General features: G+C 50.5%; 1 long non-coding RNA gene across 1 annotated transcript; it reads left to right on the forward strand.

Moving 5' to 3' along the window:
* Positions 1 to 4,901: 4,901 nt before the first annotated feature.
* Positions 4,902 to 5,333, forward strand: LOC115157754 (uncharacterized). Its single transcript, XR_003868536.1, has 2 exons — positions 4,902 to 4,944; positions 5,224 to 5,333. It is a non-coding gene; the product is annotated as an uncharacterized LOC115157754 (long non-coding RNA).

Raw genomic sequence — 5,333 nt, forward strand, 5'->3', positions numbered from 1 at the left:
TTGGATCAGCCTGTAGTGTGGTTTTCCACTTAAATTTTTAGTGTGACTCCAAATCCAGACCTCCATGGGTTGATAAATTGGATTTCCATTGATTATTTTTGTGTGATTTTGTTGTCAGCACATTCAACTATGTAAAGAAAAAAGTATTTAATAAGATTATTTCATTCATTCAGATCTAGGATGTGTTATTTTAGTGTTCCCCTTTGAGCAGTGTATTTTGATTTGTACACTTTTTTGGTTACTACATGATTCCATGTGTTTTTTCATAGATTTGATGTCTTCTACAATATTCTCCAATGTAGAAAATAGTACAAAAAAAGAAAAACCTTTGAATGTGTACGTGTGACACACCTAAAGGAAACTCTGAACTCTGAAATGGCATATTGTTTTTATAAAGATTTTTGAATATTTGCATTAAAATCTGTTGCCAATTCCCAAATCAGATCAAATTGTATTTGTCACATGCGCAGAGTACTGTCACGGATCCCCCCAGTACTGCTGCTCATTCTGTTCCCCAGTTCCGGAGGTCTACATCACCGGCTTTCTAGGCTTCACTGAACGGGATTCATTATCATCAATCCCGGACTGTCTTGTCTGATTACACACACCTGGTTCACCTTTCCCCTGATTAATATGTTACATATGTGCCCTCTGTTCCCTCAGTCTTTGTCGGTTATTGTTCCCATGTCCGTTGGTCGTGTCAGTACCTATGCATTGGTGCAGCTTTTATGCTGCGTGCTTTATATATTTTATATTACGGGTATTGTCCTGTGTTGTTCAACGAGGTTTACCCTCGCTTTTTTGTTTGGGTACAGCCCAGTGTTTTTGTATACGTGTTTGTTTTGGGTGTATTTAAAACCCCTATTGTGTATTCCTGCGCCTGTCTCCAAATCCTTTATACCAGCGGGGCAGAATAACTTACCTGCAAAATCGAGATCGCATGAAAGGCCAAGCTGGTGACCATTGTAGGGACAGTACAGCACCCCAAGGACTGTCTCTCCAGATTCGGTATCGCCATGGACAGTGTGCTGGCAACCATCCTGCGCTTGGAGGGGAGTGTGCAGTCCCTCCAGTCTCCAGCACTGATCCCGGTACCAGCTCCCACACCACGACCTACCTCCGTTCCATCGGATCCGGTCCGTGGAATACCCCTGTCCCTCCCGCAGCGCTTCGAAGGTGCACCAGCAAGGGGTTCCTTCTACAATGCGACCTGTACCTCGCTCGCTACGCCGGGGCTGTTTCCGTAAGAGACAGGGTTGCCACCATCATCTCGGCACTGACCGGATGGGCTCTGGACTGGGGTGCCACGGTCTGGGAGACGGGCGGACCCGAGGTTGAGTCCTACGAGCACTTCACCCTCTTCCGCTCGGTGTTTGATCATCCTGTGGAGGGCCGAGAGGAGGGTGAGCGTCTACTCTGACTATGCCAGGGATCTAGGACAGCCTCTGAGTTTTCCCTGGAGTTCCGGACCGTTGCAGCCTCAACTGGATGGAACGACTTGGCTCTGATCACCGTTTTCCGCAGCGGACTGCGGGAGGATGTACAGCTGGAGTTAGCCTGCCGATATAACAACCTGTCATTCGACCAGCTCATCAGCATGGCAATCCGGTTGGACAACCTCCTGCGGTCCCGAAGACCTGCGCAGAATTCGGAGCCGATGCCTTCCCCTGCTCCGTGGCCAGAGCCGATGGAGGTGGGCTGGGCACATTTGCCCGAGGCAGAGCATAGGAGGAGGAGGAATCTGGGCGTCTGCTTCTATTGTGGAGAAAGGGGTAATTTCTCCCCAACCTGCTCTCTATCCACTAGGAGGCGAGGAGGTGACAAGCCAGGGAATTCCCCTTCGCCAACCCAGGTAGGAGGCAAGGTCTCCTCTCCTTGTCTGTCAAATCAACCAGTGTGTTTTCCCTTTAAATTCCCTGAGTACCCTAGCCCTTCACTCCAGTTAGCTCTGATTGATTCTGGAGCTGCCGGGAATCTCTTGGCACTGGCCACTGCATTACTCATTCCTTTGGTTCCCCTACAGTCACCCATTCCAGTTCGAGCCCTGGATAATCGTCCAATAGGGACAGGGCTCGTACATCACATTACTTTTCCTGTTTCTTTGCTGACCCATGACACTCATTCAGAATAGATCACTTTCTTGATTATAGACACCCCCACGCACCCCATTGTTTTAGGTCTCCCCTGGTTGAGTTTGCATAACCGGTTATTTGCTGGTCTTAGAGGAGACTACTAGGTTGGTCACAGGAGTGGCAGGGGAGGTGTCTCGTGGTGTCTGTTAACACCACTATGATGGCCATGGAGACCTATATATACAGGAGTCTAAAGCAGAGTTTTATCTGCCCCTCTAAGTCACCAGCCTCCTCAAGCTTCTTTTTTCACAAGAAGAAATATGGGGGACTTCGCCCCAGCATTGATTATCAAACACTGAACAAGGCCACCATCAAGTTTAGCTATCCTTTACCCCTCATCCAAACCATCATCCCAACCACGGGGCGCAGTACTTCATGAAGCTGGACTTGAGGAGCGCCTACAATCTGGTGTGCATTCGTGCAGGTGATGAATGGAAGACTGCTTTTTCCACAACCACGGGTCATTACAAGTATCTCATAATGCCCTTTGGCCTGTATAATGCTCCTTTAGTCTTCCAGGCCTTCATCAACGAGTGTTTCGGGACATGCTGGGACGGGGCGTAGTGGTCTATATAGACATTTTGGTCTATTCTGCTGACCGCATCCAGCATGTCTTGTTAGTCAGGTCTGTGCTGAGAAGACTGTTGGAGCATGATCGACATGTTATACAGGATAAATGTTGTTTTTTTTCAGCAGTCCGTGTCCTTTTTGGGCTCATCTCCACAGAGGGAGTGGAGATGTAGGAGAAACGCGTCAGGTCATGGCCCATCCCCAACTCCGTGAAAGCAGTCCAGTGATTCCTGGGGTATGTCAACTATTTCCGGAGGTTCATCCGGGGCTTCAGCACGGTGGTCGCGCCTCTTACCTCCCTGCTGAGAGGAGGTCCCCAGTGGCTTCGTTGGACGGCGGAGGCGGAGAGGGCGTTCGAGACGCTGAAGGCACGTTTCACCACTGCTCCCGTGTTGGCACATTCCGATAACTCACTCCCATATATCATCGTCGAGGTGGATGCCTCAGAAGTAGGAGTCGGGGCAGTGCTGTCCCAGTGTACCGGAACCTCTTCAAAGCTGCGGGCCTGCGCTTTCTATTCTAAGCAGCTGAGCCCTGCCCAGAGGAACTACGACGTAGGGGACCGGGAACTCTTGGCGGTCAAGAAGACTCTGAAGGCATGGAGGCACTGGCTGGAGGGGTCCAAACACCCTTTCCTGGTGTGGACGGACCACCGCACCTAGAGTACATCAGGGCAGCGAAGAGGCTAAACCCGAGACAGGCCAGGTGGGCTCTATTCTTAGCCAGATTCCAATTCACGATTTCCTACAGGCCAGGCTCGATGAACGCGAAGGTGGACGCCCTGAGCAGCAGTAAAATAATAGTAGAGGATATATACGGGGGTACCGGTACATAGTCAATGTGCGGGGGCACAGGTTAGTTGAGGTAATATGTACGTGTAGTTAAAGTGACTATGCATAGATAATAAACAGAGTAGCAGCTGCGTAAGGAGGACGGAGGGGCAATGAAAATAGTCTGGGTGGTCATTTGGTTAGCTGTTCAGGAGTCTTATGGCGGGGGTAGAAGCTGTTAAGAAGCCTTTTGGACCTAGACTTGGTGCTCCGGTACCGGTTGCAGAGAGAACAGTGTATGACTAGGGTGGCTGGAGTCTTTTACAATTCTTAGGGCCTTCCTCTGACACCGCCTGGTATAGAGGTCGTGGATGGTAGGAAGCTTGGCCCCAGTGATGACCTGGGCCATGTGCACTACCCCCTGTAGTGCCTTGCGGTCGGAGGCCGAGCAGTTTCCATACCAGGCAGTGATGCAACCAGTCAGGATGCTCTCGATTGGTGCAATTGTTTAACTTTTGAGGATCTGAGGACCCATGCCAAATCTTTTCAGTCTCCTGAGGGGGAATAGGCTTTGTCGTTCCCTCTTCAATACTGTATCGGTATGGTTGGACCATGACAGTTTGGTGATGTGGACACCAAGGAACTGGAAGCTCTCAACCTGAATGGGTGTGTGCTCAGTCCTCCTTTTCATGTAGTCCACAATCATCTCCTTTGTCTTGATCACATTGAGGGAGAGGTTCTTACCCTGTCACCACATGTCCAGGTCTCTGACCTCCTCCCTTTAGGCTGTCTCATCTTTGTCGGTGATCAGGCCTACCACTGATGTGTTGTCTGCAAACTTAATGATGGGATTGGAGTCGTGCCTGGGCATGCAGTCATGGGTGAACAGGGAGTACAGGAGGGTGAGCACGCACCCCTGAGCGTCCCCCGTGTTGAGGATCAGCATGGCAGATGTATTGTTACCTACCCTTACCACCTGGGGCCGGCCCATCATGAAGTCCAGGATCCAGTTGCATAGGGGGGTGTTTAGTCCCAGGGTCTTTAGCTTTAGTGAGGAGCTTTAAGGGCACTATGGTGTTGAACGTTGAGCTATAGTCAATGAATAGCATTCTCACATAGGGGTTATTTTTGTCCAGGAGGGAAAGGGCGGTGTGGAGTATCAGGAATCAAGTTAAGACCCAGATGCAGACACGTCGAATTGACAATGGTTTAATATTCCAACAGGGGCAGGCAAAAGTTAGGGCAGGGCAGGCAGGGGTCAGTAAACCAGAGGTGGGCCAAAGGTACAGGTCAGCAGGCAGGGTCAGGGGTAGGCAGAGTGGTCAGGTAGGCAGGCTCAGAGTCAGGACAGGCAAGGGTCAACACCAGGAAGGTGAGAAAAAGAGAGACTGAGAAAAGCAGGAGCTGATAACAAAAATGCTGGTTGACTTGACAAACAAGACGAACTGGCAACGGACAAACAGAGAACACAGGTATAAATACACAGGGGATAATGAGGAAGGTGGCACCCCCTCTAGGGTTGCCACCTGGTGTCCTAACTGGGCGCATACCTGGTTGACCTGGCTGTCGTCTTTCAAAATCTGTGATGAGGCCTGGGTCCAGGATGTCCCTGGCGGGGACCCAGCACCTCTCCTCCAGGCCATAACCCTCCCAGTCAACCAGGTACTGCCCCAAACCTTCAAGAGACGACTCACCGTGTAAGCCGGTTGGCCATCGATGAGATGGGGGGAGAGGGGTGGGACTGGAAACAGGAGACAAAGGGCTGTGAGACATAGGTTTGACTCTGGACACATGGAAGGTGGGATGTATACGAAGGGTACGGGGCAACAGAAGACGAACAGCAGAGGGGCTAATAATCTTG

Source organism: Salmo trutta, chromosome 21 (genome assembly GCF_901001165.1).
Source record: "Salmo trutta chromosome 21, fSalTru1.1, whole genome shotgun sequence".
In the NCBI taxonomy this organism is placed as follows: domain Eukaryota; kingdom Metazoa; phylum Chordata; class Actinopteri; order Salmoniformes; family Salmonidae; genus Salmo; species Salmo trutta.